Source organism: Excalfactoria chinensis, chromosome 2 (genome assembly GCF_039878825.1).
Source record: "Excalfactoria chinensis isolate bCotChi1 chromosome 2, bCotChi1.hap2, whole genome shotgun sequence".
NCBI classification, from domain to species: Eukaryota; Metazoa; Chordata; class Aves; order Galliformes; family Phasianidae; genus Excalfactoria; species Excalfactoria chinensis.
In genome coordinates this window covers 60,865,269-60,884,761 of record NC_092826.1, presented here as the reverse complement: position 1 = coordinate 60,884,761, position 19,493 = coordinate 60,865,269, and the positions used below count along the sequence as shown (strand labels likewise).

The following is a 19,493-nucleotide window of genomic DNA, read 5'->3' as shown; positions in this document are numbered from 1 at the left end:
AACTTGATCAAAATTACTTCTGGTGAATAAGAGAGGTTGCTTGAGCTCTGCATCCTTCATCTGATGCTGTTCTCTAAGGACTTTACTCTGTTCACTGATGTGCTACAAGCTCAGAGTTTGCCAGCTGCACCTCTCATCAACATGTACAGGGTAGCTGATGCTTCCTAAGCGACTTAAAGCTCCTTAAGGCTTCCTCTGTTCAGGAAATGCTTTTATAACTGTGCAATTAAACTGCTCTGACTGGTTTTGTCTGTCTAGATCTCTCTGGTCATGCAGACTGTACCTAAACTGTGGGGTAAGTGTGCCTAAAGTCTTGGTGGCCTGTATCACTGAGCTTTGGTTGCTGTCGCTGCCCCCTCCTGCTATCTGCCCTTGTTATTTTCAATGAAAACCAGCATGTGAGAGAAGGGATGGGCCATAGCTTGGTGTGATTTCCATAGCTGGGATGCAAACCTGGACTTGAGCTGCAGGTTTATTTCCCTACAGAACGTTTTCTTTTGTAATATTTATTCAGTGTCTGTTTGGGATTAGAAAGGTCAGCATGGCTTTCTAAAGTTTGCAATATCCTGAAAACTGAATATGTCATGCCAGTCAAAGCTTACTTTTTATTTTGGTGGTTGTTGTAGATGGGATGCTGGCTTAGAATAGAACAATCTTCTGTTTGACCTAATGGAGCCATTTTAATGCACTCATTTATGTAAGGTGGCAAAACGCTAAAAGTTCATTACAGATCTGGACATCCTCATTGTTTTCAATTTTTTTGTCTCCAAAATGATGGGTGGACTTGTAAGATCCCCCAAAACAGTGACTCTTCACTAATTCAAATTACTCTGGAGTGTGAGGTTGCACAGGGAAACGAGAGAAGCTAGAAACTTTCTGCACGCAAATGCTTCCCCATGGATTTGCTAAAGGCAGACAGTGCTCTCTAGCCTCTGCATGAGATCACTGTGAGCTGTATCTGAATGGGAACAGTGGGTAACTTCCCTTGGTGTCACCCCACCATACTCTGTAGTGCTTCTTAAAGTGAAGGTTTACATTCTGCATCTTTGTGTAAAGTACAGACTGGTGATGTCTGTTTTACTGCCTCAGTGAATTGCTTCTTGGACTCCACGCATGTATGTGGCATCTCCCATATCCTGTGGAAATGAGTTCTGATGTTTAATTATGATCTTTGTGGAAAACATCCTTTCCTGGTTTTATTTGTTTGTCTTGCTAACCTCTCACATTGTTGGGATTACTATGTTCCTGTGTTATGAAATACAGTGAAAAAACATGTCTCATTCATATTCTCAGTACTGTTCTCGGTTTTATGAGGCTCTTTCGCAATACTTTCCCTCAGTTGTTCTTCTTCCAACATAAAAATCCTGAAGTTATTTTTTCTTTCTGAGCGCGGAAGTCATTACGTACCTTTGATCATCCCATCACCGCTTTCTTTATCCTCTTTTCCCATTGTCTTCTTTGAGATGAGATGACTGGAAATACATTCAGTATTCAAAGTTATGTGGGCAAAGGATTTATATGACAGCATTATCACGTTCTCTTATGCTGTGTTCTCTGTCCATTTTCTAATATTTCCTAATATACCATTTCTTTTTTGACATCTGCTGAGAAACTAGGTAACATTTTCATAAAGCTATTTCCAAATTCTCTTTCCTTAGCAAAAGCTGGTTTTGCTGTGCTTGTGCATTTCCCATGGTACAGGTATGAGGCATTAGTTATTTAGCTATAAAAACAGGGCTAAATTACAAGACCATTTTTGGCTATAAACATAATAATTGTTAGTAGAATTTAATATTCTCTCAGTTCCACTGGCAAAGTTGTAGTGTTCTGGGTTTTATTATTCTAGAGATTTCTCACTCTAAGTATGTGAAGCGGTGTGAATGATTCCCATGGACCCCATTTGTTTAGCAGGTTGATGATAATTCTAACAGAACACTAATTCTGACCAAGAAACTCTTTCAGGAAGTAGTTCATTCTATAAGTTTTATCTAAGGGGATTTTGCTAATTTTTCCACTGTAGAGGGTTATCCTTACTAAATCCAGAAGAATCCAAACAGAGCCAGAGTCCTTTGCTGTAATAACTTGACAGAGATTTCATCACATATACTTCTGTCTGATACTTAAGACTAGCTTTTCAATTTGCTTTTCATAACTGGAATGTACTATTACTATCATAATGGCTAGGATTGAGTTCTGGGGCTGGGATTAAAAAAATCACTTCAAGACTGCTGAAACCTAACAACAACAAAATATAAAGTAGTTGTTTCTAAAAGAAATGCTAACTGAATACATACATTACTGCAAGTCAGTAAGTCTCACCTGACTTCAAAACTCTTGCTATATTATATTTCAGTGATTATTGTTGAAAAATTCTTTATGGACCAAAAAGAATTCAGGGTCATGTCACAAGGATTTTTTTTAATGATGTTTTCAGTACTCTTATGGAGTGTGAATCTCTTTGTGAATCTCTCTGCTTGTTAATAAAAGGTCTTGTTTTCAAATGTGTAGCTGCACAACAGTGGAGAGCTGGAAGTCTTGCTTTCTCTGAGAAATTCTATACCTTATTTATTCTGTTTTTTTCCTGTTCATTCTAGGCGGAGTTTACTTTAATGTTTGTGTGTTTTGGTTTTTGCTTGTTTTTGCATTCCAGTCTCAGTCCTGCCTAGTATGGTACGGATCTGAGATGGAATGTTATTTTTATTTTACAGCTGTGGCGGGTTGACCCAGGCCATCAGCCAGGCAACCACCTATCCACTCTCTCATTCAGACAGAGAAAGAAAATAAGGTGGAAAAGCTCATGGTTCTAAATAAAGACAGGGAGGTCACTTCGCAGTTATCTGTTAAAAGAGACTCAACTTGGGACAACAAACATAATCTATTATCAATTAAAAAACAGATTATGATAGCAAGAAAAAAAACAAAATTAAACCACCTTCCCCCTACCACCCTTCCTTCCAGGCTCAACTGTTCTTCATCATTCCCTGCTCCAGCATAGGGTCTTCCAAAGGCTGCAATGTGGATATCTGGTTCTGTGTGATACTCTCCATAGGCTTCAGGGGGACATCTGCTTTACCATGGTTCTCCATGAGCTGCAAAGGAATCTCTGCTCTGGCACCTTAAGCACCTCCTCCCCATACTTCTTCAACCTCAGCGTTTGCAGAGTAGTTATGGCTTTTCTCAGAGCTCTCTCTCACAGTTACCAGAGGTTTTTGGACTTTCTTAAATATGTTTTACAGAAGCTGATGGGCTGAGGTTGGTCAGTGGCAGCTCCAGTAATCCACTTGGTCTCGTGGCCAGACCAACTGAAATCAATTTTGTCTGGCACAGAAATATCCACTGTTCTCTCATCACAGCAGTCACTGCCTTGTTACATAAACCCAATGCAATAGCAAAGAGTACTGACTTCAGTGAAAGACATGTATCAAGTTTCCAAAGCTTCTCATTGCTGAACTTTTTTTCCCTTTGCCTACTGTCAGAGTGGATCCAGCATAGTGAAAAGAGCCTTCTCAGAGTTTTCAGACAGCTTTAATCAATGTTACTCTTTTAAAGCTGAGTAGCTGTGATTCTGCACTACAGCAAGGTGTCCCTCTCCTGCACAGACTGAGTCAATGGAAGGGTTGATCATCTCCCAGTTTGTCAATTTCACTCAGATCTGTAGAGGTGGGACAGCTCCTCAAACCTCGCAACTGTCCTGTCTGGTAGGGATGTCTGGAAATTAGGAAGCTAGACTTGAGATGTGGGATAACACACTGAGTATGCAGAGCTATCTTCTGCTATTAGAAGACAAATAAGGAGGCTGAGTACATGAATTAGTCCAAAAGATAGCCAAGGAACTCTTGGCAATGACTTGAAAGACATTTGGGGACATGATTTTATGGGCCTGTTTCAGAAAGTCATTACTCCAGCATATTGGTTTATTAAACCTGAAAGGAGACTGATCTCTTTAATTTTGCCTGTTTCCTTACACTTCAAACAGCTTAGAAATGGAGATATGCCAGAAAAGAAATTAAATAATTATTCTTCTCACTGTTCTGATTTCTTGTGCGCTGTTTATTCTACATACCTCAGAAAGTCTGATCTGAGCAGTTTGTTTTGTAAGAAGTCCATAAACTCTGCAGATTCAGTGATAGGATCAAAGATTATTTTGTGGGTGAAGAGCCCCACTAAGGAAAAAAAGTACATTATTTTAGAAAAGTTTTGTTATCAGTCATTTCAGCTGTCAAGTAATATAAGTTTATTCTTTATTCTGATTATTCTTCCTTTCAGAACATACTCAACATCTTTAGACTTCTTCCTTGAGACCACAAAGTGACTGCAAAAATTCTCTAACGACCACAAGTTCTTTAAAATATTGCTGGTCTTCTGACAAGTAAGTTCTTCACTTCAAGTTTTGTTTTCTCCCTGATTTGTCTCTGTGTTTATTATATGAATGACCGTGCTCATTTTCTGTGCCAAGTGAATGAGTGTGAATTGTATAGTGTGCAAGTCTGAATGAAATCTATTGGCATAAATGAACAGATATAGCTGAGATGAAATTCTGAATCACCTCATTCCACCTTGTTGTGACAGCGGTACTATAGTCATATCTCTGGATGTTTTAGCACTTTCTCCTCACGGTAGGATGTGCTTAAATACTTATTTCTGGAAATTGAATTGTGGCAGCAAATGCTCATGCTTTTGCAATTGTGTTCTTCACCTAGGGAACTTACAAATGTTATTTGTTTTGGTAAATGAGACCCTAAAATTTGCTGGAGGTTGCGTGGATGCCTATGAGAGTTTGTGCATATAATTTTCCTTTGCCCCAAATTATACTGCTACCTCCAATCATTAAAAATTGTGCAAGCTCAATATGTTTTAAGAGCAGAAAGGTAGTGTGTATGAAGAACATAGCAACAATAATTTCTTCTAAACCTTAAAATACAAGTTGGCACTTGAGCTTCTTCACATGAAGTTCTAGTAGTGGTTTCTTCTGTGAGACTTTTGCTGTGCAAGACGCTGAGATCTTTGGTACTGAACATTTAAGATTCCAGTGGATCATTTTCAGATCTAACCAATTGTGTACATTTCTGACAATAACTGTGGTTGTAAGCTTTCTTTTCCCATTTAATCTCCCCTACTCTCTCTGCACGTCTTGGTATTTTTAAAAGTTGAACATCTTAGTCTCAGACTTGTACAACCTCTGATAGAATTGTAGGCAATGGCCTCAAGGTATACCAAGGGGGGGTTGTGTTGGATATTAGGAAAAAAATTTTCTCAGAAAAAAAAACTGGTAATGGTTTGGAACAGGACACCCAGGGAGTGTCTCCCTGGAGGTGTTCAAGAACCATGTGGATATGACACTGAGGGATGTGGTTAGTGGACATTGTGAAGGTGGGTTGGTGGTTGTACTTGATGATCTTAGTGAACTTTTCCTACCTTTATGATTCTGTATGTCATAAACTTGCTAGCATCTGACTAAAATCAGTACCTGACGTAATGCTGCTTACCTAGGTTATACCAGGAAAACAAACGAACAAAAACACAGAAAAAACTTGTTTACATAACATTGCTATTATCTATATTGTAGCAATATCAGCCTTGCTTTCTTCTTCCTGCTCCACATTGTCTTTCTCATATTCCCTTGCATTCTACTAAATTTATACCTGCCCTTAAACCTTCTCATGCCTGTGCAGTCTTGATACATCATACTGTTGCTATTCTATTAGAGTGAGAAACTTAAACCTTGAAAAGGATCCTTTAAAATTAGCTCGCCTATTACTGTTAGATTTCCTGGTTCATCTTGTGACTATGGAAGGAAATGGGAGGAGGAGCTGCTCCGATCCCTGTCTTCTATCATTGTGGAACAATAGGAAATCCTTTTTTAAAAACTGTTGAAGCCTTTCAAAGTAAACAACAAGTTACTCAATCTGAGCAAAGTCCAAGATGAAAACTTGAGATATAAAATCTCATGATGGTATCTCTCAAAAATTGTGGTGCTCCTATAGAAGTTCAGAAATCTGAGTAAACTTAGGGAAAGTGAATTGGAAACATTTGGTAAGTGCTGGGAACAATAATATCTGTGGACAGCCTCCGTGATAAGAGGAGAGGCCTAATCAGATTGGAAGAATGAGAAGGAAAAGAACAACTTACTGTAGAGGAGGGAGGAAGAGTATCCTTACTGTTTGTTAAGAGGAGCAGAAGGCAAAACTGCTTTCTGTTTGGAATATGTTGGAGGAAAACCTCAGAACTTAATGTTTTCTTGCTCATAAAGAGTAAGGTCTCTAAGAAATTATATCTTAAAACACAAAAATGTTTCTAAGTAATGGAGTCCAATCATCCTAGTTTCTTAAGTGATGGACTTTACTTAATGTAGAAATATCTACATATATATATGTGAATATATATAAATCTGTTTCCAGAGACTGCTTCACCAAAATAGCAATAAAAAGTCTCCTATCACTACCACATTCCTCCATTTTTCTTTGTGGTTTCATATAGCTACTGTAAATATAATGTTATTTACTTCTTGTTGGAATATAATCCTCTTCAGTGTACCCAATGGATTTTATGAAACTGAATGCCTAGTTACATTCTGGCTCAGCCTTGACAATCATATTTGATCACCCTGTGCATGATACGTAATGAAATTTTAGTACATTATCACTTCTTGCCTCTGCATATTTCTGAAATAACAATGAAGAGAATACAATCATTGCCTTGTGTATCATAATTAAGCAAATTTAGCTGTCTACGGTCTCCAGAATAAAAGATATTTAGTGTTTTATTTAATACAAAAGAGGAAAAATGTGATGATGTAAAAAATATGCTCCATTTACATAAAGTAGTGAAAATGCAGGAATAAGAAACTTTGAGCTCATGTTACTTTTAATGAAATTACATTTAAGGAATATAAGCTGTAGATTACAAACCTGAAATTTTACATTCTATACAACCAGATGACCTGGTAGGATTTTTCTCAGTTTCCCATGGCTTTACAGTTGCAAAATCAGTTTCTGTGTTTCTACTGGCTTGCTTGATTTTCATCCATTTTGGTATAAGCACATAGCAAAACTTTTGTGTCTTTATTTGAGGTCTAAAACAAACACAGGGTCATAACTTACATTTACATTTCTCTCTTTCCATAAACTAGAAGTGCTGAATACCTCATTTATTACTGAGTAATCTCTTTTCTGATTTTCTGTAGTTTTGTGTGGTTTGGTGCTCTATTTGTGTATAACAGTATGGGTTTCCCTGTTTACTTGATTGAACATTCACTTGGATTTTACCAAAAGGAAAGACAGGCTAAAGACCACTGCTTTAATTTCTTCTATTTGTCTCTAAGGTGCAGTTTAAGAGCTTTGTCTTGTTTGCCACAAAAGGCAAATCGTAAGGAAGCTGAGAGTGTTTGCCACATTGTGAATCAGATCCTAATATCTGAATTACCAAATCTGTATGTGGCACCATGCATATCAGCACTGTGAGCAAAACTGAGTTAGCATCTCAATGAGACAAGAAATAATCATTAAATAAGGAGTGGATCTGGAAGTAGAAAGAGAAAGTTTCTCTTTTGAAAGGAGAGGGCAAGGGGGAAAGGCTGTATTTGGGTTTACATAAATGATCTATGTTAACCAAGAAAGAGCTCTGTGTTTTGAGTCAGATGTTACAAAATCAGTGAAGGAAGACAGGCCAGTTCAGAGCATAGGTTGAAATAGTGATAGTCAGATTTTGTAGAGCAGAATTGTAGTAGTAATTTTTTTTGGTTCAGGGTTAATTCCCTCTACTAAGGAATCATTTGTAATTTCCTGTAATGAGCGTTTTACCTCAGGTCCCTCACCTCTGATTACAGGGCCTCTCAACTGCCTTGATCCTACAGTATTCCCAGGCAAAGTATTCATTAGAGTATACTTTGATCTACAAAGAAGTTCTGATTAAAAAACAGCAACAAAAAAAATACCCTACACAATGTTGACCTACTAAACTAGTTTATCACAGAAAATAAGTAGCATGAGGGGTCCTAAGTGAGGGAGGGCACTTGCAGTGGGTTTCAATAATGTTCACAGGCACATTTTCAGCATTTTTTCAGACAACTCGGAAGCTGACAGAATATCCCTGTCAAGGAAATTTGCAGATGAAGCAGAGTCCAGGTCGCTTACTGTAGTGAGCAACATGGGTTGCCTGGTAACCTCAGGACAGCATGTGAAGTAGAATACTGAATTTAAGGCTAAAGAATACAAATTTCACTGGGAGAAAGGAAAGGTGTGTTCTAAAGAGTTCCTAACCTTTGAGTGGGGGGGAAAAAGAAAATCATGAATTGTAGCAAATAAGTAAGCTGAGTGAGAAAATGGATTGCATAGAATGGGAGCTGTTGTTTTGTTTGAGAGGTTGGCTTCAGAGTGATTCTAGAATACTGTGTTCTAATGTCCTTGCTTTGAGAAAAGAGTGTTGGGAATCAGAGAGGGTCAGAAGTGGGCCACAGAAATTGTTAGCACACTGATGTCTGCAACAAATTTGAGGAGCTCTGTCTGCTTTGGCTATTTAAAAAACCTCTGAGATGCAATTTGATGGCCCTGTCATGGGGAAAAGCAAAAAAGGAACATAATTGAAATCATCACCTGGTCTTTCTTTTGCATGCTTACTTTTTAATTAGTTTCCTGGAAAAGTGTTGGTCCCTCTCAGCTGGTATCATTAAAGTGGTTTGATTTTCTGCCACAGTGCAGCAGTGGATAATACAGTGAGTGACCTCACTTATTTGATAATCTAGACTGGGAAGTACATTATGACCCCAGTGAGAGTGGTTAATTTCCTTTAACTTTGTATTCTCCTTGCTTACAGTGTTGTTGATAGGCAACATACTTCCCAAAGTCCAAATAGCAATGGGGGAATAAATAGTTTATCACTGCATCACTGTTGTAAGAATATAATATATGGGATTATTTTGACTATTACTATTTGCTACATCTTTTTGGAAAGGTGAAGCTAGTCTACATGATCTTTAGGCAATTATACAAAAGCTCCTGCTTTCGTTGTATTAGAAGCAATTACTGACATTTCATCTTTATTACATGTGTATTTGTTTTATTTAATTAAGCTGATATGTTGGTCAAAATAACCATTCTTTTTACTGAGTAAAGAGTACATATGTGTTTCTTTGTTTACCCTGTTATGCAAGGTTTTAAAATGAGTAGATTTCAGCCTCTGCTATGAAGTTTTAACTATACTGGAAAACAAGCTTTTTTGCTTTTATCATCTCTTGAGAAGTAGCTTTGCATAGAATAGTAATTGAGCAGAACTAGCTGAATGAAGAAAACATCTTCTCTGCAACTGCAGGGCAAACTACAGCTATCAAACTTGGGCTTGACATTTAGTCAGAGGCTGTTTTCTCAATCACTCAAACTCTCCCAGCCTAGTGATGTGACTGTAAACCATTCTGTAAATCACTGCCAACAGATATGTAATACCAGAATACTGCATGTTATTTAATGTAAATCATTTAAATGAAATTTGACAGTACATTGTTAAAAAAATAAATTTTATTTTTAAATAATTCTATTTTAAAATATATGTTTAATCTGAAAAAAAGTTTCTAGTTTAAAATAAACAACAAGAAATGAGGGAAAATAACAGTTTAAAACAAATCTGTTCTTTCATTAAAAAGCAATAAATCAATATTTACCCAGGCTGTACATAAGACAACAGAAATTTAAGCAAACAGCTCTACTTTACATGACTATTTGCAAACACTTGGGGCAATAAATAATTGAAATAGTATTCTGCCTAAGAAAACAAGTGATTTACACACTGATGTTGATCTCTTTAACAGGCATAATAAAGGCAAAATGTTGTGTAATATCTTTGTGAAAATAGCCAAGATAATTATCATAAAGAAAAAGAGATATTTAATGAATTCCAGGGCAGGACCATAGGAACGTAAATATTTTTGCCTCAGTTTATAAATTCAAGGTGACATCCAAGAAACTGCATTGGAACCCTCTTTGGTAGTGATGTTAATAAAGAGCTAATTTAAAGCTAACTTTCATCTTTTGTATATGTAATTCTATGTATGCCATTGGCAAAATTCAGTGTGTTTTCTTACAAATGTAATTTATATGATATGAAGAAAGAGGAAGCTTATTATATACGTGGCCTCTGTTTCACTTCCTACAAGTGAATTTTGAATGTCAGGTGCCTCTCTAGTTCTGTAATGTTAAATGGATTTACTTTCAGCTATCTTTCTTAACTTTCTTGCAGACTTTCTGACATTATAGCCTCTGCTTTGGGAAAAGACCCAGGAAAATACAGATGAATATAGGTAGACTCTAAATAAAAAACATTTGCCTCTGACTCAACAGTTGTTTGGTGATGAATGCAGTTATGTAGACAAATGGCACTGATCACAGTCCTCTTTCTCTACAGCATACTAGTAACTCAATGTGGAATACTGCTGAACAAATAGATACTATTTTGATATTGGCTGAAGTGTACTTGCACACAGTCTGACAGAATGCTAGTTGACTGAGCTGACAGGTATAGCAAATAAAGACCTTGGCTATGAGAGATGCTGAGCACCTGTGACACCTGTCTTTGCCAATTCGGAGTTTTGCAGATACATGCATAAACAGAAATGAAGGGTCACTATACCCTGGCTTTGGGAACAGCAGAGGGGGCAGCTGAATGAGATATTCAGTCTTAGGGGGCCTCCAAGCAGATGAGGAATACCAGTTGTCCATGACATAAAAAGGCAGAAATTCTGTCCAGCTCAGATGTGCTAACATTGCATTTGAAGTGTTTCTTTTCTCTTAGACTTGGTGCCGGCATGGATATTGCCCAGCTGTGCTGCTGGCACTCAATGCTTAACCCATGGGTGTCACCATCTGCCCTGCAACCATATGTAGGCCACGCCACAGACCTGCCATTTTCCACAGAAACATGACCATGGCCTGGAAGGGTCTCTGCTGTAACCACATAGCACCTGGGCACTGGTAGTTGAGCAGTCCTGATCAAGCAAGTCTAACTGTGTGAGCCACAGCATTTTACAGGGAGCATTTGCAGAGAGTGTATGCAGCAATATGAAGGAGCTGGGGATCAGGTCCTCCTGGGTGCTGTCCTCACAGTCTCTCCTCCAATGCTCAAAGGTCCCACAGATTTATATCTTTCTAGAATATAATTGAAGCACCTAAGCTAAAACAGAGTAACATCTCAGGCTCCTCTTCCAGTTAGTACAGAGTAATGGTGGACAAGACTGAGTGCTCAGGTCCGCTCAAGGTCTGAGTTTGCCTTCAGAGGTGTCTGTTTCTCTCGGGTGTCAGTGGAAGGCAACTGTTTTTCTGATTTAGGTTAAGTTCACAAAGGTAGGAAGGATCATTGTGAACATTTGTTCTCATTTCTGCAGGTGAAGGGAGTGAGCTCTGTTCCTTACAGCACCCAGACTGCTGCCCTAGCATCTCCTCTCCTATAAGGTCACTGCACATCTCTTGCAGACTAGGCTAATGTGGCATCACCTACAAAATAAAAATAGAAGAAAGCCATGCTGCTGAAGCATGCTGATCCCTGGGGTTGTGGTGTGCACCTGTGACACCCTGCCTCCAGAAGCCATCTCCTGGGGCCCTGCTTGTGGTGTATGGCTCTGGCAAAGGGCTGCACATTCCTGACAGCACAAGGAATGTGGGGTAGAGAGTGAATGTGTTTCATGACTTTTTAAGGAGTGCCAATCTGTAATTTCCACATTCTGTTATGATGTGGCAAATATTGTCAGGCTGAAGAGCAGAGATGGCTAAACAGAGTTTTAAGTAGCTCTAAATAAATATTATTTTTGTATTATAATGTGAATAAGCAGTTAAAAGTTAATGTTTATTAGGCACATTCTTTGCCTGTCTTGTCAGGGTACAGGTGGGCAAAGAACTGAAAGTATGGTTCATTAGGAAGAAACCAGGCCATTTAATTACCATAAGTAAACTGTTCTTGTTGGCTCTTCTGTTTATTATTTTGCTCATGGTTGAAGTAGTTCTACTAGCTCTGGAGTTTATGTATTGCAGTAAAAGTGCAGACCAACTCTCTCCTGGCTTATCAACTTCATCGGGCTTATGGAGCTGAGTTGGAAGAAAAGAAAATATGTAAACATAGTAATTATAAGGCTTAATTATTTTATGCTGCTATAGGAATTTAAAGAAGTAAAAAAGAATAAAACTTTAAAACCAGTGCTATTTGTTTTATAATAGAATCTTCCCTTTTCTTCTCCATGTTGCTCCCATAAAGGTCTCAAACAATGTGTACAGTCCTAGCCAAAATGTCACTGCTGTCCTATAACAGAGTCCTTCCTCCCCTTCCTGGCACTCCCAGAGGTCAAGTACACATCACCCCTGGGAGCTGCATAAACTGTGCAGGATAAGGGAAGAGCAGTCATGCCAGACCTCCTGATGCTGCCAGTCCTTCTCATCAAACATTCCATTGCATTGTGTTGTTAATTTAAGCAAATACGGTCTCCTTGACAGATAACTCCTCCAGACAGGTGGAGTTTTATATTGGATTTCTCTGTGTAGTTTTAAATTTTTATGTTTATGTATGCATTTTATGCTTTGTGGACTCTCAATTTGACAAGGGGTTGATGAAATAACACATCCTGGAATATCCAGTAGTCAAAGGGCTGCTCTTACCAATTGAAACCTGGCATTCATCATCACAATAAATATGTTTAATCTTAGTTTTGGTTTATGGTATTCAGTGGGAGTTCTTACAGGGTGATGTTTGACTCTGTATGACTAATGCTGTTCTGTCTGTAAGGATGAGCAGGAAAGCTGCTGCCATTCTAATCTGTGTTGTGAAGCAGTAGGAGGCAAAATAACTCATATGAAAATCAGAGAAAGGACTCTATTGTAAGGATGCTGAGCTCTGTAATTTCACTGGCTTGAGATCAGACTTTCCACTGTAGCTGAATGGATGGGGTCTGAGCTGAACAAAGAGCAGTGAACTGAAAACTAGAGGAGTTGAACTGGAGGAGGAAATGACAGTCTCAGACCCCATGTCAGACCAGGACATTGGGAATGCCTATAGCATCAAAATTGGCTGTGAGAACATAAAGGGATGATTTTTTTGTCTCTTGTATTTTCATACTTCCTAAATTAAACCGTGCCTATGTGCCTTTACAAGCTTCCCTTTTTATCTTTGCTTGCTCGTAGGAGCTCTGGCCAGCTCCAAGAACTTCATAGGAAACAGTAAAGATCCTGGAGGCAAAGATACACAAAATTCTCCATCTACTTGCAGACAAAAGCTCGATGAGGATAGACTATAAGCAGCACAAAAGAAATCTTTAAAGGATCTAGCTGCTAATGCTTAGCATGCCTTTGCTCAGCGTGCACAAAGGGAAAACTGGGGCAAGGCTGGGAACACTTATGGGACAGAGCTGAGGGTGCACATACAATATCAGCACAATCCCTGCCAAAACTCATGTCTGTATTCCCCATGAGCAAGCAGTGAAGTTCCTGGGGAAAAATGAGTAAGAATACATAAATACCAATGTGAGAAACAGCTACCCCAGTTTTAACTGTAGCTTTTTGAAACATCCAGCATCAAACAGACAAGCGGCCTCAGAGGTTTCAGGATGTGTATTTGAATGTGTGATGAGGTTGCAAATTATCTGGAAACATTGCTTCAATTGTCACATTTGTTAGCCTTAGTTACTCGTGATATTTTTGGTGTACTGTGTTTCATATCTTACACTTAAGCAATTGTACTTTCAGTTTCATGCAGCAAAAACTTCAGTCACTAAGTTTTAAGTAGAGGATTTAATTGACATGGCTTGAAAAATATATTAATGGCTATTTATTAGCAGGTATTGTCTCTTCCCTTATCCTGAACAACTGTTTTAAATTTAAAGTAGTTTCCTGCTTTGTGCATAGAATTATTGACAAAAATACATCTTTCTTCATCAAATGATTAGCTAAATCATTCTTTTATTTATAAGCTGTGCTGTGTCCCTGTGCCCTAAATCTTGCTAGTTGGAGAAGTGGGAGGGAAAGCAATTTAATTAAGTTAACTTTATTGACCCATTGGAGCTGTTGTTTAATAGCGTGGCTCCCTGGAGTGCAGTGCAGGTAAATTGAATGAATGCCACATAATATCACTTCCCTGCATTGCATATTTCAAACCTTTGCCAGGCAGTTTGAGATGAACAGCCAATCAGGAAAACGAGTTTTACACCCTTCCTGGCCTGGATGGCATTTCCCATTATGCTCAGAACAATATGCAGAGCGCTACCAGTTCATTCCCGTGAGTATATCGAGAGGAATAATTCCACAACTGTGTGTCGCGTTCAGCTGCCACACTCAGAAGACAACTTTGTGGATTGGTTTTTCAGCCATGTATCATAAATTACCATTTTGCGAAGGAGGAAAAATAGCACGAGAGCACCGTGAGTAAATTATTTAATATTAAAACCTAAATATCCTCAGTCTGCATGAGAAATCGGAGTCCAGAAGGATGATGAGAGAGATCTTCTAGAGCTTTGCTTGTCATTAAATACTTGGAACAAAACAATCAGGCGTGAAACTTCTTTGATAAACTATTATTTAATAAAATAATAGCCAGAAAGGCTTCCACAATGTTTCCTCATAGATGATAATATCTGTTAACACCAGTGCTACTGTTTCTGTTGTTAAAATCTGATGTCATATCAATCTGTAAAATCAGTACAGCAGCTCTTCTGCTGTTGGCTGGAACGCATCCCTGTTTTTCCACTGTTCGTAAACACTGCCCACTGAGTGATGAAAAACAGTATTTCAGTCTGTTGCACCTGTATTCCCCATCGCTTACTTGTAAAGCTCGATCAGTACTGTACCATGTAACAGCATCTTTCTGTAACTTTACTCCTTCCAGAATTTTATGTTTTTCTGATTGAAAGTGAGACTCAGAGATCCCATCCTGTGGCTTTGCTTAAAGAATTAATTGCAGCCACTCAGATAATGTGTATTTTGCTCTGGAAAATAATAAGAGGTACAACTTTAATGACAATTTTTAGCTTTGTCATATTCGTATCTGCTGGAAGAGGCGTACAATTCCTTGTTTTGATTTAGTTTCCTTGTGACTTTTCTTTTTGGATGTGAAAATATTTTTTCTTTGCTTCAAACTGATGTTTTTAATTATAAATGAATGGAAAATGAGAGAAGAGGGTTTGCAGGCATGAGACACCATCTTTTATTGCACTGACCAACGTAGCTGGAAGAAGCAGACAATTTTTAAGTGTGCAGAACCTTGTTTATGTCTGACACGGGTGTCTTTAAATGATCACAGTTAAAACTTTACAGCCACATTCACTGCCCCTACAGTACAGGTTGTGCTGATGGGATGACTGAACCTCCTCCAGAGCCTCATTTCTGACAACATAGCTTCTCCTTTGTAGGGGCTGGCATTGGCAGCAATCTCAGTTCTTCTCCAGTCCCCTATGTCCTTACATAACACATGCAACTTCAGAAGTGGTTCCATACACTTTTAACATATAAATTCATGTTGTGGTGCAATCTAGAAGAATCTAGGAGCCCCTTGACTACCTTCTGCTTTGAGCTCTGGTGTAGCATTGAAACGGGGGAGAAATACCTGCAGACCTCAATTTGAAGTCCAGAAAATAAAACAGCTTTAAGTCAGTGTTAGGTTAACATGTCTTATGTCTGACACTGCGTGTTTATGTGTTTGTACAACAGGTTGATATCTTGAAGGAGTAATTCTGAGAAGTCTTCTGGGTGATATTCTGGCATACTTCAATAATTCAACAGGTGAACTGCATTGAATCATAAGGGTCTGTTTCCTTGCATAAGAATTCCTGTTGTGTTTCTAGATTAAGTTCTTTAAAGGTGTTAAAATACGGTGCATATACACGAGTATTCCTTTTACTAAATAAAAGTTTTAAATTACTATTAAATCAAGGATCATATTATTAGTATTTAATTATTATGTTTACAACTTAAATTTTATATATATGTATACATATTAGTATTAATGAAAATTAATTTTAGTTGATAGTTGTCACTGAGAGACATGGTTAGTGGGCATCTTGGTGATGGGTTGATGGTTGGACTAAATGATCTTAGAGGTTTTTTCCAGCCTTAATGATTATATGGCAGTGCTGAGTGGGGTGCAGGACTTGTGCCAGACACCAATTAAGACTTCCATGGGTCTTGTTCATGTTGCCACAAGTTCACAAGTTGATCACAGGTCGCTGGCCACAACCTTTCACTTGTCTCTGCCCCTTTTCATCACATTGTGCTTGTACAGGTTTTTTCGTACTGAACACTGAACTGGTTTAGTCACCAAGGGAGGTTACCCATCACCTTTTTTTCTCTCAAGGTCCTTTATAAAGGAGGTAGATGTTCTCATCTGTTTTGTGGAGTAGCCCTCTGAGTAGTACAACTGAGCATGCATTGGCAGGAAGGGAACCACTTCAGCTATCTTGGAGGCTGGAAGAAATTGTCCATCAAATGACCACTGGATTTTAAGACATGCTATTGACTTGATGCTTTCATTTATAAATTGCACATAGAGGTGCTTATGGTTAAGTACTAATATTATTGTTTTCTCTGGCCTAAATCTTTGCCAAAAACATATGCCAGTACAGGAACAACATTTAGAAATAGATTTAGCTTTTGATATTAGAAGGGTTTTTAATGCCAAATGCTAGGAAAAAGTCTAAGCTGATGAACTTACACCACAGGAGAAAAAAAAAAGTAGTGTATTTATTTGAGGATTACATAGGTATAAGAAATTTTTGCTCTCTCTACTTACAAGAATTTGGCTGTTTGTGAGCTGGCAATTATTGAAATCGAAGGATAGCATATAACAAATTGATAGAAGTAACATACTTGAACTTTTGTGAAGATATTTACAGAAATTTTTCCTGTCATATCTCTTTTTTGTGGCTAGCTTTTCTCACACCTAATGATCACTGTGGCGTAAATTTTACAGCTGCAGCAGGATGACACCATCTAGGAGCCAGCTGTTTTGGTTAGTGTCATTTCTGTTTTCTAATGCCATTACCACCCCTCAGCTGCAAGCGCTGCCCGAGGGTTTGCTTGCAGAGTGCTTCATATGATTGCTCCTTGGCCTGAAACTTGCAAACTTAGCCAGCCCTGCTCAGACCCACAGTTCGAACCACTTAAAATAAACTGATTTTGCCTGACGCATTTTAGTGTGTCCACAGGCACAGCTACAGGCAGAGCAAGGAAAACAGGGAGGAGTAATGTTATGAAACCAGTGTGCAAAACCAACTGTTGCATATAAAGTGAATGCTGGCTATTCCGTGAGTCTTAGATACTTTGCACACTAGAGAAGGCAGCAGAAGTGGCTGTAGGATGTTGGGTGTTTTTTTTCTTCACATTGATTGATTGTTATTTTATTTAAGTAAATAGAAATCAATGAGGATTTGTCAAACGTTAGCTACGTGGCAGACAGAAGTTTGCTTTAGAGTGCAGCATAGTCAACCAGTTAGGAAGATAAGAGTTGATTAGGAGATGCCCTCAGCAGCTCACAGAGCTTAACCTGGCAGATGATAACTAATGCTCCATAATCCCTGCTATGGAAAGGCCCACGGAATTTAGTTTGGTAATTTACTAGGGAGTCCCTGATGATTCCTTCAAAAGAGAAGTTATGTACGTGGAGGAGACAGCACAGCCTGTACACCTGAGGAGAAACCTAAATGTTGCATGGAACTAATTCATCTCTTTCTATCCTTCAGAATCAAAAATCTGTTGTTGCAATATCCAACTTGATTATCTGCCTTCTAATATCCTTAGCATAAAAGGACTGCAGCTCTATTGCCACAGAAAAAATAAAATATTTTCTCTCCTGCAAATCATCATCATCAAAATATGGCTGTTTAAATTCCCTACCAGTAAATGACATTAGCCTTTATTAGCAGGATTAACAGAAGTGGAGGCAGAAACATGCTTCCTCAGAATAGAAGTCCATTATGAGAATTAATAAAACTCACTGAACTTTTAAATAAAATACTGTCAGTGAGTATCTTGGTGAATAAAAACACTGAGAGAAAATATATATGGAGCCTTGTGTTCTTACACAGATGCACTAAGAAGCATTTCTAAACCTTAACCACAGGAGAGACAGCACTGAGAAAGAAAACATTGAGAAATAAAACTGGTTAATACATAAACCAGAAACTCAGAAGGTATCTCCATTGTACATTGGTAATGGAGGCATTCAGATTTAAGAAACTATTTCAGAGGCACATCAGTCAAGTTAGAAGTGGTATTTCAAAGACATTTGCTGAAGGATGAAAGGCCAATAATAACCAACATCACAATTTCTGCCAGAGAATAGGAATTGAACAGTCATTTCAGTACTTTATTTTATGATCATCATTTCTGTCCTTTAACTGTCTACTGCATCCAGGATATTAGATGTGATACTGTGATTTAGGCCAGGAAGCACCCCAAGCAGTTAGTCTATATCTGGATGTTTCTATCCTGCATGATCACTATACCTTTAGGATAATCACATCTTTCTGTAGGCTACAGTTATTCTTCTTCTGGAAAAGTGGGCAATTAGCATTATGAAATGATATTGAAAAACCCAGCCTACATTAATGTCATAAAGGTGTATCTCTATGTTTGCTTAAATATCTTTTAAAATGGGACATCTAATGAGCATTTCTGGAGAAAAGAATTCCAATACATTTCCTAGCAGGCAATGACGCTGCCTTTGCCCTGCCGTGCCCACATATAACTCAATGTAGATACACTGGTTATCCCATGGGGTGCTTCCATTCAGCTCTTTGTCAGCCATTTAATTCCCTGCTGAGCATATCATCTGTGCAGAGATTTATGGACTCATACTCTACGTAGAGTTAAGCTGGAGGATGAGTGTCTGTTCTGCTTGTGTTCAGGTCAGCATTGCTGCAACCTGGTTTAGGGCTTGTAGTGCTCATGGCTGTGCTCCATAAATTGTAACCTCTGTGACATTGCTGTCAAATAACCTGATTGTCCTAGAACATCGACAGTCCGGGGAAGAGAGACATAAACATGGATGCCATGGAGTTAACTCTCTCTCTCTCTCTCTCCATTTTACTGCTGCATCACATTCCTTATATACCATCCTAATTCCCACACAGGCGTGTACACCCACCACACACCTGATGCATGTGAGAAGACCTATACATACACCTACCCAAACCCCCACCCACTAGCTACCTAATCTACAGGCCATAATTCAACTTTTCCAGAATACCCATCCTACTCAGAACTGCATTCTATGCACTTGTTAACCTTTACACAGAAAACTCAGTCTCCCGACACCCCAGAATCTACAGGTTGTGTTATCCCATTAGGTTCTTCACCTGCTTTTTCTAGGATAATGTAAATATCTGGCCCAAACTTCTTGTATGTTGAATTCATGAGCACAGCAGAACAAATCACCTAAGTTTTTCCATGTTTGTTGCATGCTCACAACATATGCATAGACATAAAGTAGGAAATTCCTTCTGAAACACCCATAGAGCTTGGTCAATCACATAAATA

The 19,493-nt window shown here is 38.4% G+C and overlaps 1 protein-coding gene across 18 annotated transcripts in view; it reads left to right on the top strand.

Annotated features, from left to right (window-relative positions):
- LOC140248656 (poly(rC)-binding protein 3-like) overlaps window positions 1-19,493 on the top strand; it is a 471,372-nt gene that overhangs the window by 297,708 nt on the left and 154,171 nt on the right. For 16 of the 18 annotated variants that reach the window (XM_072329587.1, XM_072329591.1, XM_072329592.1 and 13 more), the window contains one exon: window positions 4,267-4,369. The exons of 1 other annotated variant lie outside the window; for it this stretch is intronic. The gene's annotated coding sequence lies outside the window, so the exon portion shown is untranslated. Of the gene's footprint in view, window positions 1-4,266; window positions 4,370-15,668; window positions 15,741-19,493 lie in introns of those variants that run through there. One more of the 18 variants, XM_072329574.1, reaches the window with a different exon arrangement.